Raw genomic sequence first — 19,503 nt, forward strand, 5'->3', positions numbered from 1 at the left:
TGACCGGGGACAAACCGGGGACAAGCCTTGACCGGGGACAAGGCTCAGGTAAGGGATCTTGGAGATGGAACCTACATCAGATGCCACAAACACACCGAGACCATATCCTACCTCATTTGGGGCGATCTTGACGATTAAGAGCTTTACTGGAAGCGTCTGCACATGGGTGTTTTTCTAGCCAAGCACCCCTTTCTTTAGATGGAACCTAGCATTTGGCTCCAAAGGCGATTGGACGATGGAGCATTGAGGACAGAAATTTGTATTGTTAGAATTGTAGTTCTGAAAGCCATATGGGTCTCCAGGAATGAAAAACTTTTGCGGGGAAATAACAGAGTGTTGCATGCAGAGCTAATATTGGACACTTGCACTTGGCTTATGTCCTAGCAAGAGGAAGTGGCTTGTCGAAAAGAAGAAGATATGTCCTTGATGAAAACATAGCATAGCAGTAGGAAATTTTGGAGCTTGGTTTAAGGGTGCGTTTGGGTCAATGGTCTCAAACCCCTTAGAGGGATTAGTGCCCATTGAATTGTCTCTTTTGTAAATCTTGGTTTCCTTTTGCAAAAGATATGCCAAAGTGTGCATGTGTTAGTTTGAGTTAATGAAACGAAGCTCAAATGAGTATATTTTTTTTTTAAAATGGATGCATTTGTGTCTACCAACAATAAGCCATTTCAATTTTAGAGCCCACAATGCCATCCAAAGTCGTAGTTCTATCATCTTCTGTTGACAGAGAACTAATCTGCTATGAATAGTTACACACTGGAAAGTGTTTGGAGATGTTTGCGAGAATAACAAGGGGTCTTTTGGAAAGTTCTATCCTCTTCTGTTGAGAGACAACTAATCTCCTATGAATAGTTACAAAAAGGAAAGTGTTTGGAGATGTTTGCAAGAATAACAAGGGGTCTTTTGGGAAGATTAAAAAACCTTAAGGGTATTTTGGAAATCTTAGGCAAAATATGAGGGTTTGTTTGAGAGTTTTTGAAATTTAACAGGTACTTTGGGAATTTCTCTAGATTTGAGGGGTATATTTGTAATTTTTCCGAACTATCATGCTATGATTTTCATAGAGAGTAGCGATAAATGCTCGAGTTTTTCTACAATGAACTTATGTTTGGAAACTTGTCTTACAAGATTCGTAAATTCCTTAACCAAAAAAAGATTCATCTCATAAAAATCTCAAAGAGAGTTATCACTTTGCACAAAAATGAATTATGCTAGTTGTTAACAAACGAAGAAATGTGAATCATGATATGTGGAGTGGACAACCATATGCTTTGCTTGTGACTAGTATATGACCCGCATGTTGTTGTGGCTAAGAAGAATAAGTTGTGAAACTCTTCTCCCATACCTTCCCCCCAAGGTGGCGCATGTGCAAACATTCCCTATGCATCAATAAGGTAGTGTCAAATATTCTTGCATGCTTATTTATTAAATAAGATCGTCCTCTAGGCAACTTTAGCAAACTATTGTTAGCATACACATGTGGTAGTGATGTATGTGAACACACTTAGGACCGCCGGGGCATTTTTCCCCCTCTCTAGGAGGTTTTTTTCCCTGTGCATTGTATATACGTCCATCACTCTAGGGCTATCTCATATTTCCATTTCACACTAAGCACTATACTCTCGGTTGTGTGCCTTGAGCTTCCTTTGTCTTCTTTAAGCTGTGTGTGTTCTCCTGCAACCCTGATTCCAACAATTGATATCAAAGCAAGTTGCATCCTCTCATGTTTAGTCGCTAACAGCTCCAGTACATGCTTGCTCACTTTCTCTGATTTTCCTAAGCTTTGTCGAGCATTTGCAGGTTGACAAATATTTTTTATTTGGGCTCATTTCGGCCTTTGTTTCCACTACAGACAGTACTGCATAGGCTATTTTGTCATTTCGTGTAAATTTTTTGTTAGTGCCGTTTTCTGCATAGCATGTCCCTTATAGTCTTCCACGGTTTGCATGTAATGTCAAAGTAGCCTACCAAGTCAACTCAAGTAGGCCCAAAATGAAACTAGATTCCAAGTGATAGTGTGATATTCATATCATACTACATAGTAAACCTCCAATCACATAATCTAAACACACCCAAAATTCCATGTCCACATCATGTCGCCACAATCATATACATGAAACACACGAATCAAAACATCAAAATACAATGTCTAGAGTGAATAACCTACCAAATCAACTCAAGGAGTCTCAAAACAAAACTACATTCCAAGTGGTAGTGTGAAATGCATCTCATACTATCATAATAGACCTCCAATCACATTATTTTGTCACACAATCACCAAAATGCCATGTCCATATCATATGGTCACCATGCACTTCTTGAGGGGCCACCTTGGGTAGTAGACCAATAGCATCCTAAACCCATCAAAAAGTCACGACTATTGAAGTACTTACTCTCCTATAACTTCATCTCTTGCCTTGGAATTACAATTGCTAGATAGTCCAACCACCAAGTGCAAACATTTGCCTCCCAGGTTGTCACTTTTCTATAAAACAAAGATGGAGAGTATATGGTATTCTCATCGTGCATATTAATCCACTCTCTAGTGAAAGTTGGGGTTGCATCCAACTAGTGCTTAACTATGCATTGCACAATCCATTTATAGAAAGTTTTAAGCACCATCCACTTTCATAAACACATGCAGATATAATTAAATAGAATCACGAGCTATTAACAAACGAAAGAGGACATATGATTTTTAACTTTTTGCCAGTCTCTCCTTTGTATGGAGACTACTTTTCAAAACAAACTGTCCACCCCACCTTGGGCTCCCACATGGGTTTTATTTCATTTAGGTCCTGGGTACTACATTCATAGAAATTTTCTCTAATGTACTACATCCTTAATTTCCTAGAGAAGGATGACACTATCTCCACAAAGATCAAAGGCTTACATCTGGCAACAAGGCATGAAGGAAACTCATGAGGACATTATAAAAAAAAATCACTAGTATGAAATTTTATTCGCGGGACTATGATGGGATTCTTTGTCTCAAGATGCTAAGAAAGTCGCTAAGCAGTGTGATGCTTATTAGCGATTAGGTAGGGCTACAACTAAGGCTCTTGTTAAGAGCTCTCTCTCTCTCTCTCTCTCTCTCTCTCTCTCTCTCTCTCTCTCTCTAAAGTTCATGTGTTGAATTTACACAGAAAGTTGCAATATTATTTCTCTTCTACCATGTTTGTTTGCTCAATATTCCATTTGTGCAAGTAGGTGTGTGTATGTACACTACTCATATGCATGCATCCATTTGTTTTACTTGCTACTTTCTCTCTCTTTCAATGAAAATGACATTTGTCACACATTGAAAGAATGAAGTTTGTTGAGTGAAGATATTTAGCTAGAGGAGAATCCCCTTCCTTTTGTAGGCTACTAACAAACTAACTCGCTCAAAGAGAGAGTGCACAGTTTTGGGAGAGAAGAGATAGTGGGATAATGAGAGGTTTTTCCTTTTAGGAGTTCCATTATGGACGAGGCACCACCCAACTATATATAACATAATTTTATAATATTTTATTACAACTTTAAATACATGCACAATCCCTTTCTTTTGATCAACGACTATTAGAAAGCTACACAAACCATGATCATGCCACATGAAACCCTATGATGGCTCAAGTATTTATCACCTTGATCTCTCCTGATTGGGTCTCTACGTTTTTCATGATTGTCATTGCCAGCATATCCATTGCTCTATGAGAATCTAGTCTCATCAATGGTCCTTGAGGGGGGTCACTGTGTATATCACGTGCGTTCAATGATCATTTCTAAAACTCCTTATCTGTGAGTTTTTAACAAATAAAATACACCCTTTTTCTATTCAATTTGTAAAATTTTTCCCAATTCCATTTTACAATACCCTTTTGTGTGTGAAAATGTGAGAAAAAATTAAATTTAATAACCCCTTCTGGTGCACTCAAGTGATAGTCGCATAATTATTAAGTGACCCCCCTGACCATCCATGTGGCTACAATCCCTTCCATCTTTATCTTGTCTATCATGGTCTCTTTGTCTTCCATACTTCTAACAAACTAACTCCCTCAAAGAGAGAGTCCATGGTTTTGGTGGAGACAAGATAGTGGGGTAATGAGAGGTTTTTTCTTTTTAGGAGTTTCATTATGGATGAGACGATACCCAACTAGATAAAACATAATTTTATAATATTTTACTATAACCTTGGGTAGAAGCATGTTAGCGTGTCACTGAAATGGTTGTTTCGGACAATGCTAGCTAGTTGTGCTTGTTAAAATTTGCTGAAGACAAAAGGGCAAGTGAAATTGAAATTTGGAATGTCTTGGAAAAACATTACTTTATTAGTTCCCTCCGTGACCTTTTTCAATTTTTGATTATCCAAGAGGGAATGGGGTAGTGGATGGACTCTCTCTCTCTCTCTCTCTCTCTCTCTCTCTCTCTCTCTCTCTCTCTCTCTCTCTCTCTCTCTCTCTCTCTCTCTCTCTCTCTCTCTCTCTCTCTCTCTTTACACCACGAGCTCCATCTCTCTCTCATTCTAAGGATCGCATGCTAGTCAGCATTGTTCTTACTCCCTGTTGGCATGTTCCGCTAGCAGCTAGCCTCAAAGTTCAATTGTGGAGGCTAAGCTGTTATCTTCGCTTTACCATAGAACCATATATATGGAGAACCAACAACTTTCAATGCTAGAATTGGACCTACAGTATTACAACCCAATGCTGGAACTTCCAACAGTATTACAACCTCCAATGTTGGAAATGGTGGCGCACTCTATAATGATGGTAAGCAAACTCAAAATGAATTCATTGGTGTAGTTAATCAAGTTAAATTTACTATATTTCCAAATGAATTCATTAGGGTAGCTAATCAAGTGTTAGCATGTTTAGATTACTGCATCATGTGCTCACAGCTACTCATTTCATTGATTTTGACTATCTAGTACATGATCATTTTACAGACCTTAGGAGAATGTAGAAGGGAGCCATTACAGCCAATTACTTCCAGGATCCATCTACTTTGATTATCAAGAAATACGAGAGAGGAAGAAAGAGAAAACAACGAGAAAACCAATGGATGAAAGTTGAGCGAGGAGATCATGCCGTCAATGATTAGGAGAAAAACAAAATCTCTTTCCAGATTACGAGTGCTTTCAAGAGTAGGACACAATGTTTCAGTACAAAAACAAAGTTGGAAATTCAAAGTCTTGTTGCTAACCATCCACACATTTGGGAAATACATGGTCAATCTTCAGAGGATGTTGCTATGCAGATGGCAACTGTCTCCAATGTCCACAACACACTTGCTACCGAAAAGCAGCCAAGCTCTAATGAGGAGTTGTTTTTTTAAGAATGCAACATTGCCGATGCTGTTGAATTCAAAGGAAAAAATGTTTATTGCAAAAGTCTCCAGGGTCCGAAAAGTCAGCCAACACACCTTGTTTAAGGCTAAATCACGGCGGGAGAAGCCTGGTGTCAATGCTCAATTATTTTCCTTGGCTGCATGTCACAAGCAACACCGTCATAGCCCTATCACATATGAAATTAAAGAATTGGTATACACCTTTTGGAGAGAGGAGACTCAAGTTTTACCCAACAAGAAGGTGTTTGTCGAAAGCGAGTGGGGAGGAAAAGCTACATAAAACAACCTGTGCACCTCCTAGACGAGCCTCAGGTGATCAATCAAATACTTGTGCCATAACTTATTGCATTCTATGTATTAGATGTATAATAATTGTTATCATGCTTGGTATAATCAGTAGCATTTTGAGTATGTTGTTTGATACAAGGTTTATGCCAGTTAGTATTATTACTATGTTGGGTATGTTGTTTAGCTTTATGGTATGCTAGCTAGCATGCCTAGTGATCTTACAGAATCTACTGGTTAGCACAATATTGAGGGTTTAGCTTGATGAGTATGCTAGTAAGCATACCTAGTAGTCCTATAGAGTATAATGGTTACCACAATATTTAGGGTAGCTTTATGAGTATGCTAGCTACCATACCTAGTGATCTTATAGAGTATGCTGGTTAGCACATTACTCAGAGTTTATCAGTTAGCATACCTAGGGATCTTACTGAGTATGCCGGTTAGCACAATATTTAGGGTTTATATTTATGAGTATGCTAGTTAGCATGCCTAGTGATCTTACAGAGTATGCTGGTTAGCACAATATTCAGGGTTTAGCATTAAAATGGTATGCTAGTTAGCATGACTAGTGATCTTACAGCGTATGTTGTTTAGCACAATATTCAAGGTTTAGCATTACATGAGTATGCTAGTTAGTATGCCTAGTGATCTTACAGAGTATGATGGTTAACATAATATTCAAGGTTTAGCATTACATGAATATTGTTTAGCACAATATTCAAGGTTTAGCATTACATGAGTATGCTAGTTAGTATGCCTAGTGATCTTACAGAGTATGATGGTTAACATAATATTCAAGATTTAGCATTATGAGTATGCTAGTTAGCATGCCTAGTGATCCTACAGAGTATGCTTGCTAGCACAATATTCAGGGTTTAGCATTATTCATATGCTAGTTAGCATGCCTAATGATCTTATGGAGTATGCTAGTTAGCACAATATGCAAGGGTTTAGCATTATGAGTATGCTAGTTAGCATGCCTAGTGATCTTATAGAGTATGATGGCTAGCATAATATTCAGGGATTAGGATTATGAGTATGCTAGTTAGCATACCTAGTGATCTTACAATGTATGTTGGTCAGCATAATATATATGCTACTTTAATACCCTTTATTATATACCTAGTATGCAAACTAGCATTCTTAGAATATTGTTGGAGGTAATGAGTATGCTACCTCCTATTTGTAGTATGCTAACTAGCAAGATGGTCAAGATGGTTAGCACAATATATGCTAGTTAGCATCCCTAGAATACTAATCGTCATATTGGGGATGCTCAACTGCATAACATTTTTGCTAATTAGCACACCTGCTACTCCTATTAGCATACAGGGTATGCTGGACAGAATCCAATCCATGCTAGTTAGCACAGTTAGAACACTGTCCATGCTTGTTAGCATACCTCATATGCCAAACTACACACTAATCACCCTTGTTAGCACAGCTAGTATGCTAATAGCATTCATGGTATGTAAAGAGCTCCTACCATGTTTTTTGTGTAAGGAAAATTAGAAATGTGTTTTTGCTAACTAGCATACACAATATGCTAAGTAGCATCCAAGTCTTTGATAGTGGTCTAAATGAAGTTTTGAGTAAGGATTTGGTCCCCTCTTGTATGAGTTGCAAGGCCTCTTAAAAGGGAAGATCTCCTACCAAGTTTTTTGTGTAATGAAAATCAAAATTGTGTTTATGCTAATTGGCATATGCAGATTGCTAACTAGCATACACAAATTGCTAACTAGCATCCTGCTATATTTATGAGCATGATGGATGTATTAGGTAGCCTTCTGTATATTCCTATTTTGATTCATTCATCATACTAAACATGCTGATCAATTATGGTTATTGCAGGCCAGGCTCTTTTATCGATTCAAAGAAAAACATCCAGATTGCAAGATTTGGCATGAGAATGTTTGAGATGTTGAAGCCATTCTTTTGCAGGCGGTTGAAAGATAGATACATGTGCTACTGCAAAGAACATGTTCAAATTTCCTCTTTAAATGATTCACTGAACCACATGCGCTCTTAAACTTTTGGGATGCATGATACAGGTTGCAACTCTGTATGCAGTATCTGTGCCAGAGGCGATAACATTGGTAGGGGCTACTTGCTTCACATCACACGTTCAAAGGTGTCACACAGTTGTGGGAGTCCGTTCTCTGTCCAAAGCCAACAGGTGCAATTTTTCATAAAAGGGAATGCCTGATGGGAGCCTGTAAGACATGTGGAGTGAGAAAGTTAGAATTATGTTGCTTGAAGACAACAAATCCAAGTAAGAGTATTGTTGTCAAAGTATTTGCGTATATAGAAGTAAAAGACAAGAATGGAAAGAGTAAAAGCAGAAAAAATCTTCTGCATAAAGAAATGCAATGCTAGAAGTTTCTTCAACTTCCAAAGACCAAGCTGAAGATCTTCATCACTCATAATTATGTAGCTCGATGGCAAGGACAACAGTTCAAAGACTGTCTACTTTGGTTTTTGGATGATATTGTTGACTCAATTGTTTATTTTTGCCAAGAATTACACCTTCGAGGAGTAAAATGAGGTTTAGTCAATGCATTGGTACTCTAGTCAGGCAACCATTTTTGCACATATTACATACTATTGCAAGGCAAGGGAGGTAGTCAAAACAATCCACTTCTTCATATGAGATGACAAGGTGCATGACACATTGTTTGTGCAACATTGCTTGATTCTCAAAAACCTAGTCTGCGGGCACTAAACATTTGATAGCTTCGGCAAATCTTGTTCAAATTTAGTGAAACTTGTCTAGAGACTTCAACAAGGTGTTTATATGGTTAAAAAATATTAAAAAGTGGAAAAAACTGTGAAAGGTAAAAAATTAGATTATTTACTTTTGAGCCCCAGAAACAAGATTTTGAACTTTTGAGCTTGTACAGTGTGGGGGTTTCTAATCACCGAGTAAAAAAAAAATCAAGCGAAGACAAATTTGAGCAAATTGATACAATAGCAATAATGGTGAAAGGAAAAAATTATGCCATGCACATTACTTTCACTACATAAATCTAACACTCAATCAACAAAAGATGAGACTTTAGAACCAATATGAAAATTGAATACCCGAGGCACAAGAAATCTCTTCATACTTGAAACATATACAATTCAATTCCATGTGGCATACCTCCTCTCAAAAATAGGTTGTAAAATTTTTGGCAAGCTCCATTTTACTAATTACCAAAATTTCAAGTCAAAACTTCTCGTCGCGCTTAAGTTCGTTGGTAGCTTGTGCAGCATTGGCTTCTAAGCTGCCTCTTAATTCTCTGAGCCCTCCTAATTGCAAATCTAAGGATAAAATAAAGCTTGAAGAGGTGCCTTGCAGGATCTCCAAATTGCTACTTTATCTGATCATTTTGCTTTTGGAACCACTTTCCTTGAGACAATTTCTTGCCTAACGGGTCTATTGTGAGATCAATAGACAAAAACAATATGACCCAGAGCCAAATGCAAGTTCTTCTACACAGGAAAGGCCCGAGTCTCAGGTGCATTTGCCTGTTGGATGCAGAGATAAAGTCATGAAGCAGCAATTCCTTAAAAGCTTCTACAATGTGAGTGCTCTCACTGTTAAAAAATCCCAAGGCCATGGCACAACTAGAGAATCATCTAATCCTAGGATATCCAGGCAAGATTGAAATAATCTTTTAGTCCTAGCTCAGAGAATGGTGATTTACAACTTCCATAGCTTGCCAGATCTTTTGCAGCAATAGGTAAACAAGAGAAACCATCACAGGAACAGAGGTACAATAGAACTATTTCTTCTACATGCCAACATCTATGGCTACAATCCAATGTCCCTTCAATGTGTCAGAGTACTATCAACTGTGACTTAGGATAAATATCGGACTGTAAGAAAACGTCATTAGCGCTATGGGGTTGTTGGAATGAATCAAGAGTGTTGGTTTGAATCCTAACTTGTGTTGAACAGAGTTCGTGCTCATTAGTAGCTCGCCCTAGTTCGGATCACGAGCTATGTTGAACAGAGTCAGTGCTCATTTGTAGCATATGTTCAAACACGTTTGGTGGAACGAACTCGTGACTAATTAATCTACTAAGCAAGTTGTCCCCGAGGCTACATGGCAGGCTCTCAGGGATTCCATATCCTTCAGAGTCTGATATTTAGCAAGAGCCGGATTGTGTGGGCGTGATTCTATGGGCAAGAAGCAGCAAATGGTCAAAATGCAGCAATTGTAGATGCGAGTGAGGCAAAAGACAACAAAAAATAAATCATTCACAAAAGCTTGGAATCCAACTCATTTTGACAAACGCTATTTGTTTCAAGGAAAAATTACAAAGTACCCCTCTAATTTGTGGAAATTCTCAAAATACCCCTCAAATTTTAGAAATTCCCAAAATACCCTTGTATCTGTTTTGGCTAGATTCTTCAAGATTTTCTCATCTTTATTTCTTTTTTACAATTGAGATCCATTTTTGAGTGCTTAGCATGTGATTTGTCACAAATTACCTTACAAAAGGGCAATTATGTTCAAAAAATCATGAAGCAATTCTTCTGTAGAGCCTACATAACCAACTCAAATTCTAGTTTTAGCATCTTGTATTGATACACAACTACTCTTCTTATGAAAAGCTACAAATTTTTTTATCTTTGGAAAAATTTAATCTCATAACCGCACGGTTTTGGGAATTTTGAAAAATCTAAAGGGCATTGTGGGAATTTAGGACAAAATATCGGGGATACTTTGGGAACTTTTGAAATTCTTAAAGGGTTATTTTGGTGACCCTACCCAAACTGGTTTGCTACTGGAACCAGTCTGCCCTGGTGCGGAATGGTTGCAACAGCAGACACCAAGGAGCTACTGGAGAGATGGTGTGGTGGGGAGGGAGGTGAAGCATTGTGAGAAGGGGGAGACCAAAATAAAGGCTTACTACTGAAAACCACAGAACCGTCTCTCTCTCTCTCTCTCTCTCTCTCTCTCTCTCTCTCTCTCTCTCTCTCTCTCTCTCTCTCTCTCTCTCTCTCTCTCTCTCTCTCTCTCTCTCTCTCTCTCTCTCTCTCTCTGGCTGAAGGCGAGCACATTGATTGAAGTCGGGTGGCATAGTTGTGCCATTCTCTAAGCCTCATCTCTCAAGAGCACATGCAGAGGGAGCGCGCTGACAAGGGGAGGGGAAGGGGGAGGGCGAGCATGGTGAGAGGGGGATGCCTAGGTGGCTTTGAAGGCAGAGAGATAGAATTCTTGAAGCCCTAACCTTCTTTTGTGATTGGCTTCATGGCTACATCATAAACTTCTTTGGGTAGCATCTATAACTCTACCTGATTTCCATCTTCACTCTTGAATCTGTCGGTGAAGACTGTGGTATTGTGCTCTTCAAGCTGTTCCTTTGATAGGTATGTTACCTTGGCCGTTTTCATTGAACTCGGCTCCAATTAGTATGGTGGAAATTCTTGCAGCTTTTTTTTCTAGGTCATCCTCTTCTTTTCTTTCTCAATCGCTTGCATTGCACCTATTGCGAGAATACAGTTTGTACTTAGAGAATTCCACAAATTTCTACTCTTAAATGCCCCGTGTCTGAATTGTTGGCAAATGATATCCATTTTGCTTCAAATCAATTTTGGAGCATGAATGGATGCATAAAAACATGTAAAGGTTAAACCATGCAATCCAAGCAAAATTTGCAACAGAAGTAAATAATCTCAATTACAGTAGGGGAATTTTTCCAACTTTTTGCATTTTTGACATCATAGGCTTAAAAAATATGTGATTTAGATACTCTGAGTGAATTGTGGACTCATTTGAGTGCACAAGGTGAAAATGGTGCCAGATTTAGGCTTCAGAGTCTAAAATAGTAGATATAAAGGGATTTTGGGTTTTTGTGATCAAACTTGATTGGCGGGTTTGTCACATCATGTAATTTGGTCCCATAAGGTCAAAGTTGAAATTTGAACCCATTGTGGCAAAAAAGTAAATAATCGCAATTATTAACTGTTTCATGAAATTGGACATTTTTTGTTGCAAGTTGGTTCTAGACATGATATAGAGCCTCTGTGTGAGATATGGGATGATTTGGATCAAAAAATGTGACAATTAGCTCAAAATTTGGACACAAGATCCTTTAGTGCGTTTTTTGACAAAATCTGAGATTTCTTTGATCTTTTGGGCTCATAGTTGACATGTGGCATGAGATAGATGTGTTTAAGTGATAGGGTGAAGTGACATGATGATTTTCAAGTCATTTGTGCACAAAAGTAAATAGTCACAATTATTAACAACAGCTGCATTTTTTGCTTGAAAATATAATTTTAGGACCTACACATCTTATTACATCTAAACAAGTCCTAAAATAAATTTGGTAAGATTTGGTCATGTCGGCATTACGTGCTCTTGTCGACTCTGAAATCACCGGTTTTTGTTACTACTTGGTGTATAGAGTTTTTTGGTCACTTTTGAAGCCATGAATTTGTCCGCTACATAGTCTTGATGCTGCCTCTAGTTTGGACTCATTCGGAGTCAGCTTTGACTTCATATGTCAAATTTGACACTTTGTAGTCTTCAAGATCTTTCCTGCTGTTTGAGAGCTCGTCTTGACTGTTTTCTTGAAACCATCTAGGTACATTGTGTATAGACCTTGTTTATAAGTTGTCCGTGGATTCAGAATCCAATTCTGGCATGTGGCCAAAACCTAGATTATTTACTTGGGACCCCTTGACCCTTGCCAAATGGTCATCTAATGATATGCAAGTGCTCTACTATCTAGGGGCATGCTACAATTCAAGTCTTGTCCATTTTGGTTGAGCAGACAGGCCGATATAGTCTTTTTTGTGTCGTAGGAATTCGTACACAACTGAGATTCTAGGGTTTTTTCTTGGGCCTAGACTTGCTACCCAACCATATAGAAACGTTATTTGATGAGTTTAGAAATTACCCCTCATGTCTCATGTGAAACGGCACTAAAAATGGGCGACTCTGAAATCCGAAAATCAAGCACGAAGAAGGTTCTCTTCTCTAAGAGTGACTAGTGGAAATGAGGTGATTTTGGGCTACCTTGGATATCTATACTCGGACTTCCCAAACTATTTTCCCCCAAATTCCCTTGTTAGTCCTACTAGGCCGTGAATTCTATGTTAGACTCAAAAATTTCCTCAATCGAACTCCGTTAGCTCATTCTGCAAGAAGTTGCGAAAACAAACCTTGGCGGCATAATTTAGGCTTCTCGCTTCCGTTTGTCGTTTGGATTGAAAATTTATGTGCCTATGCTTCTTGTTCTTCTGATCATCATCGTATCTTCAATTTCTCCATCTAAGCTCATTTGCTATTTATTATTAATTTTTGATCGGTTTATTAAAAAAATCAAAGAAAATAATAAAATGCAATAATTTTTAAAAAAAAAATCAACAATTAAGAAAATCCATTGAAGAAAATTATTTTATTACTTTTTGGCGGATTTCTCCATTTTTAAGCTCAAATATCAAGAAAAGTTGATAAAAATAAGCAAAAAATACTATTTTTGATGTATTTTCTAATAGTATATATACTATTTACACTCATCGGGGAGATGTTATTAGCTAAAATTCCTTTGTTGATGATTTTTAAGGGCATCATTAGGTAATTTTTCAAAAAACCACATGTTAATATCCAACTCTTTCCTCCCTCTTCAAACATTGCCCTTAATTAATGAAGTCCTTCCACCACCCTAGATGGAGTACTCCAGGATGACTGTGTGCATGGGTTAAACAATTGTGTCTATGCATAGTTGTGATTGGCTCTGTCATGCTTTGAAGGTCAGTGCAATTCAAACCAGTATCCAGTGCAAGAGTTGGGTCTTGAGTAGTTAACTCAAAGGTTTCCGTTATGGAGGTTTCCTGTTCTTGTTTCCTATATAGCAAATTTTGTAGTTTGTTTGCTCTTTACCAGATTGTACCATCTAGATGCTTTGGCACATTGATTTCCTGAGCTGTAGGTATCAATGATGACGGTTGCTGAGATTTAACTTTCCATTGGTATTTTGGTTTTTGGTTGTTGATGAACTATTGTGGTTGAGTTCTTTGAGATTTAACTTTCCACTAATTCATCGGCTTTACAGTTTGTGGAGAAAATAATTGCTCCTTTGGTTTCCAAATCCATCTATTGCTAGTTTCTCTTCTGAAAGATGTTTTTCTCTGAGCTGTTAGATGTGAAACTATTTTTAGTATAGTAGATGAGTTTTTGGGCACCCAAATTTAAGACGGATTGTCCTTAATTTGTGCTTTTGGTACCCAACTTTTCTTGACTCCTTGCATGCTACTTGTAGCATTTGCTTTTTTAGAGGTTGACGTAGATTGATTGTTTACTGGTTTCTTTTGTGGGAGACCTCTTTTCTCAATGCAATTGGGACTAAGAGTTGTCCTCCTTTAAGTGATAGCTTGAGTTGATTGGTGTCCCAATCTGGTACTGCCTTGTATGTCCGCATCCATGAGATTCCAAGAATCATCGTTTCATCCATATGCTCATCTGGTATGCATACAAATTGATGTGGGTATGAAAATCCATCTACTATCACATTCAAATTGATGTGGGTATGAAAATCCATCTACTATCACATTCAAGTTGACTACTCCCAATGCCGGTGTTGGGTTTTTGTTGCATCCTTTGATAGCAGATATTCTCGATGCTAAAGACTGATTCGTAGCTTTCTTGTTAGTGGAATAAGTGACTGCATTCATTTGAGCTCCAGTGTCTACTAATGCATTTGTGCTATGATTGTTCAGTTGTACCATGATGCGAAGGTCAATTCCATCCAACCATTCATCATCCATTGACACTGCGTCATTCTGTGATTCCCATAGTCTTTCATATGGTTCCAACCTGTTGATGGGAATAGGTGGTTGTTAATTTTTGAAAGCAGTTCTCCTCTTGAGTACTCGAAGTTGAGCTTCCTCTTGAGCTTCCTCAATAACCTGCTGTCATTTAATCTTTCTTTGCTTTGTTGCATGCATTTTCTCTAGCAAATCATTGGTTAGTGGCAAATGATACTTCTTTAAGCGGCATCCACTAATCTAGTTAGCCATTGGTTCACCATCTAGAGTGGACAACTTAACTACTCCACTTGGAGATACGTCTTCAATGATAAACGATCAACTTTCCTTTTTCTTCAACTTGGGAATGTGTTGCTTAAGGGAATAAGCTAAGACTAGGTTCCCTTTTTTGAAGATTTTTGTGACTAGATGTGAATCAAAAAATTATTTTTGCTTCCATTTGTGTGCATAGATGTGAGCTACAGCTGTTAGCCTTTACTCATTAATCTTTTCTAAATATTCAAGCCTCTCTGACAATTCATGTCCCGTCCGCTCAAGATCTTTAGCTACCCTCAGTGTCAACAACAGAAATTCTATCAGTAGTATGGCATCAAGACCATAAACAAGATTAAAGGGTGTGGCATTTAAAGTTGTCTTGAATGAAACTATATAAGCCCATAGAGAGGCATGTAGATTCATTTCCCAATCAATTCGCCCTAAGCTAACCACTTTAGTCAATACCGAGCTAAGATTTTTATTCGTGTGCTCAGCTTGTCCATTTGCTTGTGGATGATATGGAGCTGATTTGTTATGGATGACCATAAATTTATTCAGCAGATACTTAATTACCCCATTGAGTAAATGAGTTCCCCGATCACTGACAATTTCTATTGGAAGTCCATATCTTGTGAGTACATTCTCATACAAGAATGCAGTTGCGGTTCTAGCATCATTCTTCCTAGTTGCCTTAGCCTCTGCCCACTTGGTCAAATAGTCCATAGCTACAACGATATATTGAGCTTGAGTTCTATAAGCAGGTGGTTGTATTGGTTCACCAAAATCTATGTCCCATTTTGCAAAAGCTCTATCCCTCATCATTGGTCTTAAAGGCATGCTATCTACCCTCAGGTTTGTTGGCATTGGTGCAAACAAATGCTCCAAAAAGGGTTCATGTATATATGCTTCATCTGTGAAATCCCTTTTTAGGATACACTCTTCTCGTTTTAATCTCCCATTTTCTGAGGTTCCACACATCCAAATAGGTGTGTCTTTGTTTAACCAAGATGGAATCTTTGATTCAGCTGATGAGACTGAGTCAAATTCTTGATTGGGTGTTTTCATTACATCTCTAAAAGTGTGATCTTTCAAATTAACCCTTGTGATTGCTCCCACTTGCTTCAAATACAGGTAATTGTTTCCCAATCTTGAATGAGTTGTACTTTCTGCATGAATGGTCTTCCCAAGATGATTTCATAGTTAAGTTTCTTTCCAAAGTCTACTATCGCAAAAATATGTTGATAATCAATCCCACAAGAACTAACTATCACTTTTTCAAGCAGTCCTAAGGGTTTTTTGATGTGTCCATCAGCCAATTGTAATTTTATTTGAGTTTGTCTAATGGACGGTGACGAAGGAAATTTGGAATGGCGGCCTCTACACCAAAACAAACTCCATTGCGCCACAAGGGAAATGAGATGAGGGCACCACCTAGTCTTGGAAGCGTGGACTAGGACCGCTACACAAAGAGAGAGAGAGAGAGAGAGAGAGAGAGAGAGAGAGAGAGAGAGAGAGATCACTATGAATGAAGCATTAACCGTGGTGTGTGTACAAGGAATGGATGACTTCAAACACTCCCAACATAAATAGCATATAGATTACCAAACAATCACTCAAGGATTAGCCAAGATCACATCAAGCACTCTCACACGCATATAAAACATTTCTCTTAATTAACATAAGTAAGAGGAGGAGAGGTTACTAGCATGAAACAATTTGCACTTCTAGGATGTGCAAGAATAGAGTGAATGAATGAGCTTATGGACTCATGGTGAGTGATACAAAGGCTCAATGAGCTGAAGGAGGCTTGAAATTACAAAGGGGAAGGCCTCTTTATATAGGAAAGAGAGTGATTAGGAGTGAGGTTAAGATCCAAGTGTAATTTGTACAAATGAAGCTTGATTAGGGACATTCAACCAATGAAGAAGCTCCTTCCAAGTGATTTGTTGACCAATTAGCTCCATCATCACTTGTGTTGTCTTCACTCCTTCCTCCATAGCTTGAGTCCAAGAGCTTCCTTATTTTAAAATGTAAAGAATCTACATAAAATCAATACATATCTAGTAATAATAGAAAGGGGTTGAATGAGAACTTATGAATTACAACAAGATTAAGTATGACTTGAGAGGTGATTAGAAGAGGAACTTTGATGGGTTTTTGAGCTTGAGAGAGAGGAGGAAGGAGAGGAGGGTGAGAAGACTAATGGCTGATTTTAAAGAAGGTCTCAATGTGGAAAAGGAAGGGTGTGTGTGTGTAAAGGTAGAGGGGTGGTCTCCACCACAGTTGAAAAACCTGCCGTCCATCATTTTGGCCATATCTCCTAGACCGTAGACGCAAAAATTATTAAAAAAATATGGCCAGAATCTTCAGCTTGTCAGTTACAACTTTGATGAAGACAACTTTTCTTGGATCGGAGTGGAAGTATTTTTTAAAAATTCAACAAAATCATGTGCCTGGTTTCTTCCTTTACCAAGTCTTCCACTTGGGTCCCATTTGTTTGAATCATCATATGGCTCCAAAGCCATGATGATATGAGCCACTCATGACCCTTGAATCATGGGTGCATGGCTCCACAACCACATCATATCGTTTCTTTTCACATTTACATATTTTCCCTTCCCTTTACCACTAGGTTCTCCCTCTACCTTTCACCTCCGGTGAACTAGTCAAGAAAAAATCATTTTTTAAAAAAATTTTCCAAGAGGTTGTTCTCACTCTTTCTTTTATTGTAAACCTCTAGAAGCAAGGAAAACCAACAAAATATGATAAACAAAAATTTGTGATAGGCTCGGATCATAGCCCCCCCAAACCTGGCTAGGGGTATTTATGCCTCTAGCCTACTTTCTTTGATCTTGAGCTGACCTTATCCTGATGTGATAAGGCTTTAGACGCCATCCATTTGTCCTGGTCTTGTGCACTTTACCATCAATGTCTTGAAGTCTGTAAGAGACATTTTTGAACTTTTTGGTGACCAAGAACGGGCCTTCCCATCGGAAAAGAAACTTTCCATCCTTACGAGTGTCAAAGCGATTGTCATATCGAAGCACCAGAGATCCCTTTTTGATGTCTTTGGATGCTAACTTTTTGTTGAACTTTTCTCTGCGCTTCTCTGCTTCTTGAGAATAGTGGTTGATGGCTTCTTCACGATCCAATTGCAGCCTCTCTAGATCCATGATCCTTTGATGTACTTTCTCCTTTTGAGAGCCTACCTGGCTACCCAATATTCGAAGACTTGTTAACTTCACTTCAATGGGCAAAAGCGCCTCCTTTCCATAAACCAAATGAAAGGGTGTGTACCCTAATGTGGTTTTGAAGGAGGTTCTATAGGCCCATAGAGCTCCATTCAGGTGTTTGTCCCAATCTTGGCGCCTGGCATGTACCTGTTTGGTGAGAATTTTGCAAATGATTCCATTTACCTTTTCCACCAAACCATTGCACTGAGGGTAGTAAGGAGTAGAGTGTTGATGCTGAATATTTAGCTTCTTCATGAGTTCTCCTACCAAGTCTGCTCTAAACCCTGGTCCTCTATCAGATAGTATTTCAAGAGGGGTGCCAAACCGGCAACAGATGTGGTCAAAGATGAACTGACTCACATCCTTAGCAGTAATTCTATTGGTCGGCATAGCCTCAGCCCACCATCTAGTCATGTAGTCTACTCCCATGATGATGTACTCTTTACCTGACTGAGTGCGTGGTAGAGGCCCTATGGCATCAATTCCCCACTTCTCAAAGGGCCCATATACCTTTATTGGGTTCTGAGGTTCAGCTACGAGCCGTCGTGGTCCTGCTTTCTGACATTCATCACATGTTTGACACCAGTATTTGACATCACGATGAAGACTTGGCCAAGTAAACCCAGCTTGTAGAACCTTTCTACTAGTGACGTCGTGTGCAAAGTGTCCTCCGCACATATCATCGTGACAAGCTTTTAAAACTTCTTCAATTTCACTCTTCAAAGGAACTCTCCTAAGCACACTATCCTTACCAAGACAATACAAGTCATCATTTACTACGCGATACCTGGTAGCCTTCCTAGCTAACCATTGCCTTTCCCCTGCATTCAAGTGTTTAGGAGCCTCTCCTTGCTCCAGAATGTGCATAATATCTTCCAAGTCCTCCTTGCCTTGCTGAAGTGGAAGCTTGATGGCCACTGCTCCCACTATTGACTCATTTAACTTTGATGATGCTAGGTGGTCTGCATCCTTGTTTTGGTCTCTTGGTACATGATGTACTTGTGCCTCCCTAAATCTCCTCATAAGAGCTTTTGCTTCTCTCATTTTAGTAGAGAGACGGGCATTTTTGCAAGCCCATGTACCTTGCATTTGCCTTACCAAAAGCATGGAGTCACCAAAAGCGTTTAATCTCTTAATCGATTTATCGAGGCACCAACAAAGGCCATGAATTAGAGCATGATATTCTGCTTCATTGTTGGAGTGGACATCTTCTAGAGTGATCCCTTCACCATGGATCCTCTCTCCCAATGGGGATAAGACCACGATGCCTGCAGCTGCCTTATCCTTGGTTCTCTTGTATGCTCCATCAAAGTAGAGGCTATAAGCATTGACCAAAGCCTCTAGAGCTGGAGGTGGTGGAAGTTCCTTTCTCTTCAAATGGCAAACTTTTTCATAGCACTTGTTTGTTAAAATGTCGGCTAAGCATGCTCGAGTTGTTCTTTCAACCTGTATTGTATAATCAAACTCTTGAAGTCGCACCACCCACTTTGCTATTTTGTCAGAGATTTCCATATGCTGTAGTGCATAGGGAAACATATCCTCCACAGTGATAATTACAAACCTCTTCGGCAGCAAGTATGGCCGAAATTTTGTTACTGCAAACATGAGAGCTAACACTAGCTGTTCCATTAG

This window comes from Adiantum capillus-veneris, chromosome 24 (genome assembly GCF_014529385.1).
Source record: "Adiantum capillus-veneris isolate H3 chromosome 24, ASM1452938v2, whole genome shotgun sequence".
Classification (NCBI taxonomy): domain Eukaryota; kingdom Viridiplantae; phylum Streptophyta; class Polypodiopsida; order Polypodiales; family Pteridaceae; genus Adiantum; species Adiantum capillus-veneris.